We start from the raw sequence: 18,648 nt of genomic DNA, 5'->3' as shown, positions 1-18,648 counted from the left end.
GTGCCTCCGGGATCGGCCTGGGGCATTATAGCGCGTGTCTTTTCTATCCTATCTTTCTATCCTATCTTTAAATTCTCCTACTTTCTGCTCGTGGTAGCGATTGTGGCTCAGCTTGAGCCAGTGGGCGGGCCTGTGCACTTTCCTTTTCATTCTTCCTGGCAACAACAGAAGAAGAGGCCCTTTGTTGAATTCCTCCGGACGGCGGCTTCTGCGTTTCATCAGAGTCCGACAGACAATCTATAGAAGGAAAAGATGTCGGTGTACCTTTTGAAAAAGCCTTGACTTTCTGCAATCATGTACAGTGAGTCCCTTGAAGTGCTATATGCTTATACCCTTAGCGGTGCAGAATTTAGTCCCGCGCCCTTTTCTGAAGTCCTACAGGCTCTCTTTACCACGCTATTACAATGTTCCCACGTTGTTTCCGACGGAGCCTGCAAAGTATGCTCACAAGAAGAGTGCACAAGTTGTTTGAGTAGGTAAATACTGCTTATATTGGCAAAACAGAGCGCCTAAAAGCAGCTCGGCTAATCTGTTTGTGCTTTACGCTGGCGACGAGCGCGATGTAGCCTTCTCTTCCTGCACAGCGTCCTTCACGGCGCTCTTCACTGACGACTCCTTTCGTTCCCTGATCACTACTCGTGTTTCCGCGAAACCTAATAGAATGCATCGTCTTTTCATTCTTCACCCTTCTTGAGCAAGCATTCCTCTTCATATTGGCCCTCAGGACTTACATAACACCAGCTCTTCCAGACCTAGCACCTTCCGAAATTCCTTTTCCTCGTTTTAAAAAGAGCTACAGAACGTACTAACCCTGCTTCTTTCTTTAACCAAATCACTTTCTCCTGCTTGCTTTCTTTACCTTTTTTAGCCACAGTTCGTCCCGAATTAAATTTACTGATTTCGCGCACGTGCACTTAGTTTCCTGTCCATATTTACTACGACTGCACCTCGCACTCCTCTTATTCGGCCATTGCTGGACTGCCTTTTAAGTCTTGCGGCAGTGTTTCTTTATCATATGTTCACCGCTGCCTTGTATTTTTGTTAGCACGGCGTTATTGTACTCTTGGTTGTTTTTCTGTGCTCGTCATTTATTTTGTACTCTTCATTTGCATTGTTGTTTTTGTTAGTTTATAGCACCTCTGTGTTCCAGCACTCAGACAATATGGTTGGTCGTGGCATGGGTCTTTGACCTCACCTTGTGAAATGAAAACCACCTTGTGTCATGGCGCTCTTTGGCCAAAGCTGCCTTTGCGCCATAAAAATTCATCTCAACATAATCGTAGCATGTTAAATAAACACCGTTTTAATAAATATTTTTCCGGCACATACGTTTTGTCTGATTTTGAATGTTCAAGAGCAGTTTTTTTTTTCTGGCATATGACACATTCTTCCTGACAAATCTGATATACCACTTTTAATAAATTTAATTCCCTACCCAGCGTTCAAGTAATTCAGATGCTGCCAGGAAATCTTCTCGTTTTGCTTTAAAATTGTAAACTTGTGCGTGAGCCGTAAGCAGTAAAAGAGTTACTGGAGTGGTTGGTAGACTTCAGCGACATTGTGCACTACCGTTCTGAAGGAAATGTGAACAAAACTTTTGTACTTCATGAACGCAGGAACTTGTGCACCACCAGTGCATGTTCTACATGGCAACATTGGGAGGCTCCTGCTACTGCAGGGGCTGCGCCGGTGTTCAGGTGCGCCACCTTCCATGCAGTCGAAGCTGCACTTCCTGAAGGTTCTATGTATGAGCGCCGCCGCACTGGAGAGCTCCGTGTCAATTCTGATTAACCGGAGTTCTTTAACGTGCGCTGACGTTGCGCGTAATGCATCTAAGTAAATGACAACACGATATTTACAGTGACAGGGTACTCGTGGGTAGCTCCGGCAGGCCTATTTCTATACTCAGTGGCCTTTGCTGTTGAGCTGATATAAACTGACTGCTTCTGCCGCTGCAGATGACGAATCAAACGATAGATAGCCTTATTAGCGAAATGTAGAAAGATGAAAATATTTAATGCTCCTTTTTTGTGATGACTGAAGTGACGCCATGTGAGTTCTTTCCGGCGATATGCCTGCAAATGCTAGAGGCAAAGTATTTGAACAAACGGTATTGCATACAGTAATGCACAAATTGCAGTGACGGCTGCTCCACTGCAGGTTTCCGCTTAATGCCAGCGCCGTATAATGGGAAGCTGGATTACGCAAAGAGCACCTTCCATGAAACCGATCGGAATTAGTACTTTCACTGCCGTTAATCGTGTCGCAGGCAAGAAAAGCTGTCAGCTGCATTTTAAACTTGCTGCTATTTTGGGTATGAGCGAATGCGCATATGCTTGACCTTATAGCGATGCGAAATATCGGAACAATGCCGCGCTAAGTAGCAGAATAATTTGTGCAGCAACAGAGACTGCAACTAAGAAAATTTGTTACAGAGTGGTAATTTTATGCACCGTATTTAATATTCCGCTGCGACAGGCAGAAAACATTTTGACGCAGCAAAAATCTAGCGAACAGCCAAAAATAAATAAAATCGCCTGCGTATCGCATGCGTCCCACCATGCGCCCGAAAAGGGAAACCTTGGAGTGAGCATGGCTTTAAAACAGCGCCTTAATGACTCGCGTTGACAAAGGCGAAGGGGCAGCCTGGCGCAATATTAGAACCGCGTGTATTCGGGCAACGCCGACTCGTCGTGCCTGGAGCGTTAACAGCTGGTTTCCACGAGAAAATGCATACGTGGTTGGTTTAAAAAATAAGAGGAAGGATTAGAAATAAAATAAAGCAACTAGCCAAAATATAACGCAACGCTCGTACTTGCTGTCGCACGACTCTTTATATAAGGATACTAATAAAGCATAGCGGTGAACCATATCTCTCGCACGCTTTCTATGGGCGAGGAAAAGAGAACGGCAGAATGCGGCCGGTGCTTAATCTTTGGTCCAGCATGCTCAGGCATTCACCACCTACCGTCAACACATGGCGAGCGTAGCTAAAGCATGAAAGAAAAAAAAAGGAAACCAAACGTAAAAGCTCGGGATGGATAAGCCCGTGTTAGGCATGGGGAATGAAAGCTTCCCCTGTCGGCGCGCTCGGCTATATCTATATTTAATCAAAGGCAGTGAGTCATCTGCTGCTCTTTACTGCGTTTCCGGCGGCCCAAAAGTAAATTACGAAAAAGTGGGCGCGGATATTTATGGGCTTGCTTTCCTTGCTGCACAGCTGTGTAGCCGCTATGGATGCGCAAGGAAAGCACTGTGCCGCACCTCTTGCTGGCAGCGGAAGAAAGATAAAGGAGCACTCTTGGCTTCGTCGCTACAAGTACAACGTCACAGAGGGCCTCGCTGAGCATTGTGATTCTAATTTCTCGTAAGTTTTTTGGCCGTAAGGCTTCAGAGATTCAAATTTGTGGTAATCCGCAACAGCTACGTGTAGTGCGACGAGAAACTTCATAATGAGTGAAAAAGACTTTTTTGCCGCTAACTAAAACAAACATCATAACGCAACTACGGGCAAAGCTTGTGATGCACCTAAACAGCCATTTTACCTTAAATATGCGCAGGGCCTATATCGTGACAGGTCCTGTTGGGTTTCCTAGACGCAGAATTTTTTGCCTGCAAATTGAAGCAAAGCTACCTGCTCATTGGTAAGCAGCACAGTGTTGCCTCTAATTTTGTTTTATACCTTTTTCCTTCATTAAGAACATCTGTAAAGTCAGTCGTTCATCACTTTAATTTATTTATTTATTTATTTATTATAGGTACCTCAAGGACTCTTGGGTGAGGGCTTTACATGAGGGGTAAGACAGTTCTATTTACTGCTATTTTTTTTATTCAGCACTGAACAGAAAAAAGAATACTGTATGGCGTCAGGAGGGGACCTTGCCAGCTTTCATTGTTGAGTTTCTCTACTTTGCTATTATTAGCATGCATCTCTTTGCGATGCATGCGTTTCTATATTTTGTTAATACTATTGCAGAAATCCTCACTAATTTCTTTATAGGTCATTGTTGAAGTATGTCTTTATACTGGTGTTTATTTCTGCACATGATTTGTACGTCAGAGGAGTACTGTGTACTGTAAAGTTTGAGGATACACTGCGCGGTATTCAGAGATTTCTTCTTTTTTTCCAGTGGGGTTAACGTGAAAGAGCCTGCTTATTCGCACGTCACCGGGACCTCTTTAGCCCGGAACACACAGCAAGAAAAAAAAAGGTACAGAATGCCAAAGAAGAAGGCCGTGTTTTATCCTGGCAATTTAAATACAGGGTATCAAAAACATACAGTTGGTAGGCACGCACGAACGCGAGCAGAAAAGAAAACTACAAACAACCTTAGTTCCGAACGAAAGGCGAAAGAAATAGGGAGGCAGCAAGAGAAGCATGGGACGCGTACGGATTGCGGAAGATTACCAAAGCCGAGCCCATTAATCCCCTATCAGGAGTCTAATAAATGGGGCGCGTCCACCGCATATCCCTTCCTTTTAGGCTGTAAAGCGAGGAGGAGAAAGGAAGGCGAAACAAGGCCGACAGGGAAGGAGGCCGAGAGTCCAGGGAGGGAAAAAACATAGGCTAGAGGGCAAGATGGCCAATGTTCGAGGGGAGCAAACACCGGCCATCCCTCGCTCCCGTTTTCAAGCCGGGTTTTCAGGGGGCACGGAGAGTAAAGCGTTCGCGCAAGTGAAGAATAAGAAAAGAGGACCCACACAAGGAGAAGAATTATCCTAATTAACCGAACAACTTGCGAGCGCGGCAAGCACGAGACGTCGGCGGCGAACGGCGTCTCACCGTCCGGCTAAATTCTCCTGTGTGAAAAAGAAGAGTCTTTCCGCTGAAGTCCCTTCGTCCCGGAGGCTTCCCGAGCACAGCGTCCGCGAAAGCAGCCCGACGTCCCTGGGTCGGCGGATTTGAACTACGCTGCCTTAGTCGCTGTGGTGACGGCCTATGTGCGCCGTGAATGCGCTGTCCTCCGGAAATAAAACATACAGAGCTTTCGAAATGTACGGTGCGCCCATGGGAAGAGAATGCCAGTCAAGTGTGTGCCAGCGAGAGACAGGAAATGTGAAGATGAACGGCCCACAAAAAGTGTTTCATTTGAAGGAATTTATCTGAGCGCAGTCCAGCAAGCCTTCAAGGCCCAGCCGTGCCTTGATAAAGTTTCACACCATTTTCCCCAAAAAGACCAAATGAAATGTTTTCACGAAAAGTTGGCAATTCGGCGATAGTTGAAAGGGTGTCATGAAAGGGCGGTCTCTTTCCCAGTTGCGAGCAGTTACACAGAAGCGTCTAGAGCTAGTTTTGTTTAATTTGAATATGTTGCGAACACAGACGTACTCATGGATAAAAAGTGGCGCACTTGACCACTGTATCGTTTCTGAACTATAAACAATTTTCCCCATCGCCTGCCTCCTCTCTATGGAGCGCCTGTTCAAACGTCCGCTGCTAGAGTCGATAGTAAAGAACATTCTAAAGTTCTTTACCTCAAACACTAACTTACCACGCTAATGCCAGAGTTGCTGCACTGCTAGCGTAACTTTCAAAAAGAAAAGCGTTCGCTTCCTTTCATCCCATTTACACCACCCTCAGCGCACTTTCTAACGCGCACATGAATTAAAGGACGAAAAGAATACGAATATGGCGACCTAATGCCTCTTTAGTTTGTGCTTTGTTCAAGTCATCTCTCACGTTATGTGAGGGCAAATATCTAAGGCTTTATTTAGTAAACTGGACTAGCACTTTGTAATATCGTACAATAAGGTGACTGAACTCGTTGCATTTCTTGTTAACTTTACTTAAGCACGATTTTGCGTTAAGCTGCAGTTCAGCTTTTTATTTATTGCAATATTCCGCCCTGAAAAAAGCCTTCGTCGCGTTCAAAATGTACTACAGCGTGAATGTTTTAAACTGCATTAATTGCTGCAGGAATAGAGGTGCTAATGCACCGGTAAATGCAGTCTTATAGTTCAGGTAGTTGTTATTTTAATGCTGCATTACATTAGCAGCCCTAAACAGAAGCCCAACATTGGAGAAAAGAGTGCCCAAGTTCTGCTTTATATAATCTAGTCGATATTTAAATGTTCTGAACTTCATAGACACCTGCACTGCAAAAGCATTAAGGAAACGCTTCGGAAGTTCGAACTGCTACAGGAGGCAGGAAACGAGGAGAATGCCGAAAATGGTTTCTGGCGTTTCATATAAGTTATAATTTTGAGAAATATTTTGTTGTGCTAAACCGAAATGAACTTAAGTGCACGACAAAAAATCGCAGTGTCTGTGACCGCGGTAGTTAAAAATGAAAGCACACGTTTTGCGATGCCCGTTTTTCTCTTCGCCTGTAAGGGTGCACCACCACATAAGCATCGTTGCTGTGGCGAAACATGCCAAAAATAGCTTCTGGCGTTTCGTAGAACTTATATTTTGGAGAAATATTTTGTTGTACTAAACTGGAATGAACTTAAGTGCACGACAATAAATCGCGGTGTCTGTGAGCGCGGTAGATAGTTAAAAATCAAAGCACACGTTTTGCGATACTTTTTTTTTCTTCGCCTGTAAAGAGTGCACTGCCACATATGCATCCTTGCTGTGGCGAAACTCTCTTTGAATGACTATACAAAAATGAGCCGGCGACTGCTCTTCAGTAATTTCGACTGCAAGTGGACGCTATTCAGTAACGAGCAATATTGACGCAAAAAAGCCGGCAATGAGTCTTTTGGGTAGGCTCATGCTCAGATAAAGGGGTTAAAATTTATTTTGCTTCCAACAGCACTCGAACAAACTGCGCAGTAATTCAGCATGTTTGTTTCGCCATCGTAAACTATGAAGGGTAGCCATCCACAATGCTATCCACCATTTAGCCTCAACCCTGGGATCAGGAACCGAACGTTTCACCCCAACTTCTGAAGTGACCTCTGAAGCGGATATACCGAGGTCCTGAACCAGTGCCTGAGGAAGAAGCTCTGCAGGACTTCTAGTGCGTGTGGGCATGGAGTCACCAAGCGTCCAAGCAAGCACAGTTCAGGCGAGCAAGCTCTTTGACACACAATTGTCTGCACGGCTGTCACGCCCACGAATGACTTGAAATGCACTTTAGGGGGCTTCCTGTCGGACTTTTGTATCAAGAACGGCATGGTGCCTGTTAAAGTGGCACTTTTTCCTGACGTATTGTTCGCTTTAGGTCTCGTCTTGGTGCCTTTTAATGAACGTGGCAGCAGCAAGCCCTCTTAAGCTATATTTGTAATACAGTGCGCCCTTGTTTATGTGTCCATCCGGCAACTTGATTACCCTGAACTGCAAAATATTACTGCCTATCTTGAAAGGCTAGTTCATGGGCAAGTCAAAGAGGCCCCCATAAACACCAGTAGAAATAATCTCTGTTGCTGTGCCAAGCAGGGTAACGTTGGAAATGGCGAAGCACGTTTAGAACTTAGGCACCAGACGGGTATGCTGTTTTCATACTCGGAAGGAGCACGACGGCAGGCATGATATTCGACGCAGACGAGTACATAAAGACGGGGACTTAACCGATCTACTGTCATCTAATGTGTGTAATACTGACACGTGCCGCTATGGACGGTTGATGTGCGTAGAGTACGTTTTTCAAAGGGCAGTCTATCGCCGCGTGTAAAGATGGGATCTTTGAAGATCCCCGTACACGCGGTTTATCTCGAACTTTGCAGTGCCTGTTTTCAGAACGTGAGCACTCCCCACACATTAGGACAAGTCTACTTTGCGCCGGCAACTGCGATGGGTCGGTCTGCGTGCACAGTCACGGCGCTGAAGTGCGCGATTTGAGAAGGAGTTCGTGAGGCAACCTCGAGGGAGTGCCCGACGCTGAAAACGGAAATGAAAAACTTAACAAAACGGCGGCGGATAGCTCCACCAAAGTGAGGCACCAAACGCCGCCCGTAACCGCAGAAGACGCTCACGTAACCGGCATAGCTAGTAGACCTTTTCGGGTGCATAAGTTACAGTTTCCAGGGGACGAGTTCAACATGGCTGCGCCATCCACAGACAGGTGGTGACACCACCAGCCCCATGTTTTGCAAGCACCGAGCTGGGCTTTGCGGCATGGAGGCATGACAACTCCACATCTGCGGTTGTATAAATTACATCTACGGAGGAACGATTTAATCGTCCTGCTGTGCAGAAGCCATTGGGCCCACATTTACTAGTGCCGCGCAAGGCGCGCACTAAGCAAGACTTTTAGGTGTGACCTCCTCTGCCATTGCGTACTCTTACTGACGAAACTTGTCCGTATGTGCGTCAGCCAGAAACGTTCACAGCACACAACCGGGTCAGAACGATGCTCAGGCTAACGACCGGTGCTGTGCGCTTGAATATTGCTAGTGTGCTAACGACCGTAGGCACGGCTGCTGTGCAAGACTTAGCCGCAATTGAACTAGTGTTTGTCGCTCTTGAAAAACAGAACAGCTTCGCCGCGACCGCCACCGTCATTGCAGAAGGTCGGTACTGCGTGTACAGCTCCCTTCTTCTCGACAATCGTCACGTCTCATCTGAACACTCGCTCCATTTCTGTCTTTTACCCTTCCCGTATGTGGCGTAGCAGGCCAGAGGTGCGTCACTACGACATCTCCTCCCTTCCAAACTATAAATATTTCTCACTCGGTAATATTGTAGCTACATCAACCGTGATGCTTACTATTCGACGTCTAGGTCACGCTCAAAAATGCGGGCTCATGCTCTCAGTGGTGCGAGATGGGTATGAGTGGCTGTCAAGTGTCTGAGAAAATAATTGTCCTCTTGCATGTTAAAGATGCTCCACTCTCTCGGACGCAAACGTAACTTTTCAAAAATACTCCAGATTATCGCATTGCACTGTGGAACATTCTTTGCTCTTTTTTTTGACAGCCGAGACACCTTCCTTGTTGCTATGACATGGGAAACATCAAGCTCCGCAAAGGCAGTAAACATCATTACCCATGCCGGTTAACTCAATCTGGTCCGAAAGGCTTTTAAGCTTTAAATTCTTTCACCCCCATTTTCGGCAGACTAAAGCGAACATTGTCTAGAAAGCGCGGCCAAACTGAAGCCGATTATGATGGCGAAAATGAAGCAGACGTTATCCGAAATACCGCGAAACTTTTTGTCTTAGTGATATCGAATAGAAAAAAAAAATATTCGCCATAAAACAGCCCCGAGCGGGATTTGAACCAGCGGCGCTGTATATATCAGCTTCGTTTCTGAATGCCTTCGACCATTCCGCCGTCACCCCAGCCTCCGGTAGCCTCTCGTGTTATGGGTTGGAAGTCCTGTTCATCGTGGTTTATCCATTCTTTCTGCGCCAAGCTTGTTTGCGAGGCGCATCAAACAGCGAAGGCAGCAAGCGATACCAAGCGCGCTACTGAGCATTTGAATAGAAGCGAGTGAATGAGGCAGCACGTAAAGCACTAAGAGCGGCGAAGGAAGCCGAGCGCGCTTCTAACGCTCCTACAGCCGCAAAAGCAGCCGAGGAGACCACTGGCGCTGCCCAGCTCAAAAAACACAAACGCGCAAAGGCGACGGCGCTTCCAGCAGCTGAGAGACGAGACCAATACCTGAGCGCGGACACCAGAATCTATGATCCGCCCTAGAAAGCGATATGCATTTCTATTAATGCAATGCTTAACCTCGCATTTTGATGCAAACTGTGACAGCCTCATTTCCCTACTCTAAGCGATTATGATACACAAGGGAGCCTCGCCTCCCAGTGCACCTAAATGTGGTATACGTCCGCACGCCAATCGCGAAACCCCACGAGGTGACGTCGCAGCTCAGTGACGGAGTTCTTTCAAAATGGCCGCTCACGCTCCGCAGTGTGCCTCGCCATGCCGGCGTGAAAAGCCCGCTACGTCTATTTTGTGCCCTTCATAACAGGTTCCGCAGGAGATACTTGTGATGCAGTGGCGACAGCTGCGTACTCGCCCTGAGCCCTTTTCTGGGGGCTGTGACGAAGGAGTAACGCTAGAGAGCGCGACACTCGCCACATTTCATCAACTGGTCCCGCCGTGCGCCGACGCCTCGGCGGCCAATCTCAGTTCGGTCCGCTTATCGTGAATGCCAGGTAGCATGGACGTGAAAAAGCTGAGCCGTCCATGTTCCCAACATGTGCGCTGCGGGGTGGAAAGAAGCCAACGAGCGCCGAAGTCGCAGCATCGCAGCAGATGAGGAAACGCCAGCAGCGTCCCCTGTGCTCGACGTCCAGAGATCGGTGTGCGTGTCGTGGTGTTTTTCATTCATAGAGAACACATACCTATTTAACGTCGACCACTGCAGTGTCCGTTCAATGCGGGACAGGCTCGCTCCAGGTTTGCGCAATAAAAGCAAGGTTATAAGAAGAAAAACAAACGTTATTGTGTGTGCATTTTGGAAATAACGCCACGTGCTTCCCTGGCGAACGCTAGCATTGTCAAACTGTCTCCAAGCAGTCAATAAGCGCACAGGCTCTCTTTTGCCCCTGCAAATAGGAATGAAGAGTGATTTGTCGTGTGTAGCTCGTGAAAAGACGGCTGATTGTGTGCATCTTGGCCGGTTGCCTGGATGTAAATGACGAGAGCGCATCGGGAATGCTCGCCAAGAGAGAAATGGATTCAGTTGTTACTCACAACACGCGCTCATGAAGACGAATGTGTGCGCGCAGTGACGTACGGAAGCGAAAACCTGCAAATGGTACAGCGTATACTTGGCATTAGTTTCCTTTTCTGCTGATGTTTCGGTTGTGAACAGCAAAATATTTACACATCTTTGAAAGAAGATAATTTTAATAATTGAGAGGAAGAATAACGCACGCGTTTGTTTTGTTTTTTTTTTGCCAGGAGCTCTTCAGCTGATCCACGCCGAAGCTTTACTGAAGAAAATTCTTTGTAATGTCGTTACAAAACTCTCAACGTCATGAAAGCGTTCTCTAACTTCCGCAAGTTTCTATTTGTCATTATTTTCTTGCTCGAAACGCGGGATTCTGTCTGCCTAGCAGCGGTTCTAGATACTATTTCATCGGTCGGACAGCTATGAAGATGTGGTGTACGCGGGGCCTATGTTAGACTTCTGAAGTTGGAGCTGATTGAAATAGCTGCAGTTTCTTCAACTGAACTGAGTACATTTCATGCACCGAACGCTGTGACCACATGCGCCTGCCTACAGTGACAGCAGTTAAAGTAAATAATGCGAGTACTGGCCACGTGTTTCTTCAATCTGTGATAAAATTTGAACACCTCACATCACATGGCATAAGCTAGCTGAAAAATACGTGGCAGAGGCGCGCTGTTCCCTTTCATTTTTCGATAGCGTGGGACGCTATCAGTAGCTCTACAAATAGTGCACCAGTATTTTTCTTAATTTTTTTAATGTTTTTTTGTGAACCTTGTCGTCTGGAAATCCAATAACTGTAGTAATGACGCATTCTTACAGACTAAAGCTAGAGCTGGCACTGTGGAAAGCCATACTGGGGGCTAAAGACTGTATCGTGTTTTTTCACCCACATCTACTGCAATCTAATCTGCATTTGTGCGCCAAAGTATGCGTTTGGGTTGTAGCTAAATCCAACCTCCATAATCGGGAGCCCAAAAAAGGTCTTTAGCTCGTCAGCAGATCGTCATACCCGCTAAGCCATGGCGGCGGGCATCTTATTGTAATAAGACACACCCTCTTTCCGAGGTAGACACGTCCGTATCTCAGCGAATGAGCAATTAGTCTGAAATACTCAACTTACTTTAGAGCCGTATTCATTACGAACATTGAGCTGCATGTGCGTTAGCGCAGTACCATAAGTAAACACCACGCGTAAGATGTCGTTTGTGAAGTTATGTGGCTTGAATGTCTGCCCCTGCTTCTGGGAACCCAAAGCCGCTTACGTAGTTAAACTAGTCTAGACAAGCACCCCAGCGCTGCAAACTAATAAAAGTGATATCTCGGTTAGAATCACTAGGAAGCTGGACAAAATAAAGTCACGAGAAAAAAAAACTTGACTGCTATCATAACATGTTGCTACACAAAAGCTGATCTTCTGTGCCATGGTAACTTTGATGGCTGAAAAGATAAAAAGAAGTTCTGTGGGCAGAGGGTAAGTGAGCTCTGAAAACCTCAATGTGTACTCACAGCAAATATTGCCGCAAACAAAGTAGGCATAGTGGTGACGTCGTCACGATCATGTCAAAGTCATCCGATTTACACTAATTAGGTGTCAAAGGAATTTACCACAAGAGTGAGCCAATGTAGCAACGATTTAAACGAGGGCTTTTCCCGTAATTGTTGCGGCACCTAAGCGAACTAGCCGCACATCACCGTAGACCATTAATTAAGTGCATTAGATTCAACTTTTCTTGTTTTAATCACGGGCACCATGCCGTAGCAACACCTGTAAACGTTTTCATAAACGCATTTTTCATGTATTGATAACTTTAACAGATGTGAGAAAACGTTTGAGGGATAACAGAAGCCAATAAATTGTGTAATATTGGTTAAGTAGCATCCCAATATTAATACGGCAAAATATGCTACGAAGTTGCGCTTTCAGGCGAAGGTCTGAGAATGTCGCCGTTATTCGATTTCATTTGGAATTCACACTTAACACAGGCATATTTACGCAGCCATTAAAACAGGTCAACTTGGAGAGAGCTGAAAACCTTTACATCGTGGTTTTTGTTAATGAACTTGATGAGCGATAGGAAAAGTAATCTGCGCCTGACTGCATTGGCGAAGTAAAATGTATTATGAGAAATTTAGATGACGAACAACTGGACATGCAAATGAGCCTGAAACGGGACGCAGACCGTGTTCACGACCTGCAAGCTGTTAAATCGTTCACTAGTGTAAACCTGAAATATAACTGTCAGTTGCGTAATAAACCTTCTTCCAAGCGCTTTTCACAAAATACTTAAAAAAATACATAGTAATATATCTTTTCGCACCATAGCACTAGTTCGCATTTACGACCGTGAAATGCGTTTCAGTGCCAACGCATGATGCCAGACAACATCAACATGCTTCCGTTGTTTGCACGTGCATTCAGAATAAAATGCCAAACTTCCGCAACACGCTGATACGTTTACAGTTACAGGTACGCGGCTGCCATTACGGAGTGCTTCTTGGAGCATTGTTGGGAAGCAATTCCAGTTGCTCCCTGCAGCCTCAATCTTCTGACACCAAGGAGTTGGGCGTTACTGCCCACACGGTCATCTAAATGCGCAGTCTCCGACAGTTTTTCTTGCTGACGAAGAACGCTGCGTGACATCCCGTTTAGAGGAACCTTGTGCCAGCCCTTCTGTTTGCTTCTTTTTCTTGTATCATCGAAGTTTACCGTTTTTTCTTTGAGCATCTGAACGACTGCGCCCCCTAACTTATTCAAACGGTGTAAGGAATAAAAATATATACAGCTCTGCCCTTGTTTTGTCGGGGGACGAGGAGCGTCCTGAATATTGCACTCCACGCTCAGCACCCCCCACCGGGAGGGAAGACATGTCGAGCACTCGACTAGTGAAGGGAAAAGAGCAGCACAGAGACACGAGCGTTCTCCGTCCGCGACACGATAAAAACAAGGCCAGCCGCGCGGGAGAGTTCAGAGGTTTGTGTTGGCTGCGCGAAAGGACAGGCGCCAGCTGTTCTCCGCCGCGGCGGTGAGAACAAAAAGCGCGTGGCCAAACTCGCAGCACGGAAGAACAAAAGGAAGGACTGGACTCCGCGCGGACGACAGCCACAGAATGCAAATGCTTGCCTTTCCACATGCACTGCACGTCGCACTCGCTGGCATGTAGAAAGTTGGTATCGGCCCGCGTGTACACAGAGGCATGCAACGTGATTCTATCCGCATGCATTAGTTGCCTTTCGTCTTGCATGGACTGCCTGCGAACGGAAGCAGGACTACTTTTTTTTTTGCTAATTGAGGTAACACGAAAAATAACCGTTGCACTCTTTTTGAAATTTAAAGCACACGACTGCGCTGCTTGCAATCGAGGAAAGGAACAACGAAACCGTGCTAAAGCGCTGGGAAGAAAAGGCATGTGCAGGAGTCAGCGCGGGAGTCGTGGACCGGAGCCACTCACCCGAGGCAGCATCGGCTACGGCGGAGCTGCGGCGACGGCGCGGGACCGAACCAAGCGAGCGGGCCGGGCCGCGGCAGGCATAGCACTGGGAGCCGACGCTCGGAGGCGATCCCAAAAAAACGCACGCCCCCTCTGCCGGCGGCGGAGCAGCACGGACCACGCGGCAGCAACTCTTCCCCTCTCGCATACCCCTGCTTTCCCCAAAGCCACACCTCTCGCCTTCCCTACTTCCCCAGCCACTTCCCTAAGCACGCAGCGCCTTTTCCTCGCCTGGCGGCAGCTCCGAGAGACGCGCAGCCTCAGAGCGGCGCCGGGGAGGGAAGCGCTGCGCCGAGGGAGCAGTCCCGCCCTTAAGCAAATAAAAAAGGGTGGAAGAGAGGAAGGAAGAAAAAAGGGGGGCGCGGGACGCAGAAGGCAGGGCGAGCGAAGCAGCGAGAAAATAATGAAAGGAGAGCATGGGCGACACCCGGGCGCCAGGAACCCGTAGAAGCGGCGCAGCAACTCTATACGGGACGCCGCTTGCCCCACTGTCACACGCTTGCGCACATGCGCTGGGCAAACACGGGCTCCAAGTGCCGCGCCGTCGCCAGTCCACTTTCGCCCGTCCCGTGCCTCATGCCGAGGGAGCTCAGAAAATGACAGGCCGAAGCGGGACGACCTTGCGCAATGGGTCTAGGCGCGGACAGCACGCGCTGGCGAATGCACCCAGAGCGGCGAACATGAGCAAGACGGCAAACAGCGAGCTCGCTGGCTTCAAGTATCGATAAGCTTCGCCTGAAACTTACAGTTCAGCACTTTCACGAGCATTGCTTTCAGTTTATCTCTCGGCGCATCTTCGACAGTATCTTCGAGCGAATGTAAATTGACGAGCGACAGCATTCAACCATGACCCCGCCAGAAAGAAAATGTATATCGAGCAAAAATATCGTCACCCTGCTCAATATCAGTTAAGCAGACAATACCCTCCGCTGCTTATTGTACAAGTACTGTTGTCAGTAAGGTCTTTGTGCGATTAGAAAATGCAGCCTGCGGCTTCCACATATAAGCGTACAAATTTACTTACCATCACCCGCTTAGTGCCCCCATACGCGTTATTGCGTTCAGAAGAAATCAAGGGTCTGAACAAACAACGTGAAGCCGGGCTTAGGCTGAAGCTTCTGGGATGGCCGGTCTGAGTTTCCGCCAGAGCTCTCACACTGATATGCAAGCGCAATGAGAGGATAAGAACATCGAAAGCTAGTGCCGGTGTTTGGAGTGCCTTCATCACTTGATCTCTCCTAACACCTCTCGGTGATTTTTCTTCGTTGGACCGAGGACTAACAGACTGTGAACAGTTCTTGTCACTTCAGAAAGAAATGATTCCACGTCACATATACTTACTGTGAATTTTGGCCATGAAGACAGACTCTTAGGTTCTTTAGTTTGCATGTTTCCTAACATTAGACATCATGTTCGAAGCTTGGAGGGCGCAAAGAAGGGAGGTACATCTCTGCCATGCGTGTCTATAGTTCGTTGTATCCTCGTATTGTGTACGCTGCAGAGATCATGTCTGAAAACCAACAAACCGAGATGGAAACTTTATTCCGCTTTTAACTAGCGTTATCGCAAATGCTTTTCCCAATAGTAACGTCACTGCTGAGGCGAAAGACGCCTGGGATGTTGTCCCAAAGAATCAAGGCAAGGGAACACAAGTGATTTTTGCCGCAAAACAATTTATAGTTATAATAATTTATAGTTATCTCCCTCCCCACACTTCAGTCACGTCGCATTATTTCACGCCTTTGCCTACTACACAGCTTTTTTTACCATCCAACGTCAAAGCACCCCCTGCTGAAACCACCAATCCGAACTTCCAGTCGCCTCAGCCTCAGCCACCCCATAGCCAGCATCAAGAGCCGTACTTTAGCAATGAGCAGTTCTTTTTTTTTGCTGACGCAATAACCCATTGGAATGTCCTGTCAAACGACATAGTTTCATGCAACGATCGCAAAACATTTCGCGCGAAACTCACTAGTCATTTTCAGAACACGTGAACCTGTAGTTGCCCTGTACTTTTTCCTGTATTTTTCCCTGTATTTTTGTGCTTTTTTCTTTTTTTTTTGCTTACCCTTTTTGTAACTGCTAGATCCTCTCTCTTCTTTTTAGTGTTTACAGTTCCAGCGTTAAGTTCACTGTGCCTATGTTTTCATCATGAGTGCATCTACACAAAACCATTTGTAAGCCCCTCCTTATGTAATGCCTTCGGGCCTTTAAGGATAAAATAAATGAAATGAAGAGCCACAACACCTTTTCGAGTGTCGGGGATAGCCCTTTAGAACCCAAGAAAAAAATTATTCTACAAATGCATCTACTATTTCTGTTTTTCGGGTGCTGAGCACACGGGCGCGATCGAGATACATGGAAAATTCAAGGAAGCCTTTGTGATCAGATTTAAGCGCAGGTTTAAAGCTCTAGGTGGTCGGAATAAAACCACAATCCCCTCCCCCACCCTCAGCTGCGTCCCTCATACATAGCCCAGACGTTGCTTTTGCTGTTCAATATTTATATACTGATCATCTGATAAAATTTGTGCACAGACGAATTAGCTCATATGCAAACGGCACGCTGCTGTGTGGCATTTTTCAGTCAGAGAAGGACATTCGCAAGTCCCGAGCAGTCGTTTAAGGACCCCTATCACATTTTTCGTCCCTTTTTGGCTGGTTGTTAAATGTGTGCTCGTAACTCCGACTCGTCCAAGCTGGCAATCAAATGCGCGGTGACATTTCACCAACGTAACGATTTTTCAGGGATGAGGGTCCACTCTGTTCAGTCAGGTTCTCGGCAGCGATGACGTTTAAAAGAGCAGTTCATAGCAGGTGCCAGTTACACGCTCGCTGCTTATACCTCGTCCAGGCTTGTTTTGTCAGTGACAGAGAATCGTTCGTCAACATGTTTCGTTGCGTATGGAACCTCCCAACCCGAAGGCACACTGGTGTATCACAAAAATAAATATAAATACCAAACAATAATCGAAGTAAAAACGTACTGAAGAACTTTGTGAGGTGCGTCCACAGACTGGTGCTGCTGATGATGATAACTAAGCATTTTTGTCAGGATGTGGCAAAATGACACATGACACTGTTAATGCTGGTGCAAAGTCGTTTCATCTGTTCAGTTCAGGCTCTTAAGGACTTTCTGCGAGAAACTTTGGCACGTGCGGCGCTTTTGTGGCAAATAATGAATCGTTCAGGTCATAAACTCAATAAATCATAACTAATATGGCCAACAGCACGCTTGTTATCCCGCTTGAAGACATTTTTAATGCTTTTATAACGCTTAAAAGCGTTATATATTTTTCGACCAATTTATCTGGCTATTCCGATAGACAGGTTGCGCCGGGTGCGGCTATTTTGGTAAGGAATACTGCTCGCAAGCAGAACAAGTCTGGAAATCGCTTCAAGTCTAACAAAAGGAATGTGTACTGTGTTTTCGTGACATGTTCCCCACGCTACCTTCACCGAAAATCCACTCTGCTGCACGCAGCCAAGATGGCTCCCAGAGGCCTCTTCAGTGATGCCCTACATAGCCGTAGCAGTCCCTTGCGCTGACTTCACGGCACGACAGAATTGCACGCCGCAGATATTATTGACCCAATAATAAAATATCTGTTTCGGTTCGTTTAGTGAGCATGTACCGAACGATGGCAGGATACATGTCCCTCCCAACCCGCCAGTATTCATCCTGCGCATTTTTTTTTTTTGCATTTGATGCTCTCCTCCTTGGTCATTATGTTCATCATGGTGCCTTCCCAAGTGTACTTTCAATACTTTGTTTGCCCTGCAGGATGCTCGGTGCACCCCTGATCTTGAGCTTTGCACTCCTTTAAATTGTTAGTATTTTATTATAAATATATGGTGACGGAGAAGCTCGGAGGTTTTCAGGCAAGATCGGCTTCTTGTTCGACCTCAGGCTCCTGGCGGTTACCGGACGATTTTGGCCAGGATTTGCTGAGAGTGCTGAGCGCACCTAAATGAACGCTATGTCAGCGCATTCATTTAGGTGCGCTTCCCAGCAAAACAAGCACGGTGCGCTTCAGCACTGCGGCAGACGACACGAAGCACCACCTCCAGTCTTCTGTGCGCCTGCGCCACAGCGCTTCGAAGTGCTGCCGCGCCGGATGCGCTGATACTCCGCAGAGCGCGGCCACGCTTCGCCGTGATCGCACACATTTTGGATGGCCCCATACATGAACTATGTACAAACCATGAATCGCAGATCAACACAATGGATAATGCGACACACCTAAACAGCCAAGCACGAGAAAAGGCGCGACACACGGCACATCACTACTATATCATAATACGACACAACGAAGCAACGACGCACTAGAACGAGGGCAATTAAGAGCGCAGCACTAGGAGTGCTTGCAAGACTGATTAAAAAAAACCGTTTGAGGCGTATGCGTCGCGCGCCCGCCTGGCGCACAGAGGGCCTGGGTTAGGACCACAATGCCGGAGAATTTCTTTTTTTCAACGGTCATTTTCGTGCGGACACGCTTTGATGGCACGCTCTGCTGACGAGCTATACTGAAAGGTCTTGTATACGCCACTCATCAGACGAGAAATGATATCGCATTAAGAA

The 18,648-nt window shown here is 47.0% G+C and overlaps 1 protein-coding gene across 1 annotated transcript in view; it reads right to left on the bottom strand.

Annotated features, from left to right (window-relative positions):
- cpx (synaptic transmission protein complexin) overlaps positions 1 to 14,183 on the bottom strand; it is a 291,580-nt gene extending 277,397 nt beyond the window's left edge. The window contains 1 exon segment of the mRNA XM_077645763.1: positions 14,029 to 14,183. The gene's annotated coding sequence lies outside the window, so the exon portion shown is untranslated.
- Between the last annotated feature and the right edge of the window lie 4,465 nt (positions 14,184 to 18,648).

The sequence above is a fragment of the Amblyomma americanum genome, chromosome 1 (assembly GCF_052857255.1).
Source record: "Amblyomma americanum isolate KBUSLIRL-KWMA chromosome 1, ASM5285725v1, whole genome shotgun sequence".
Classification (NCBI taxonomy): Eukaryota; Metazoa; Arthropoda; class Arachnida; order Ixodida; family Ixodidae; genus Amblyomma; species Amblyomma americanum.
Note: the sequence above shows the minus strand (reverse complement) of the source record. Positions and strands in the feature narration are given on the sequence as shown.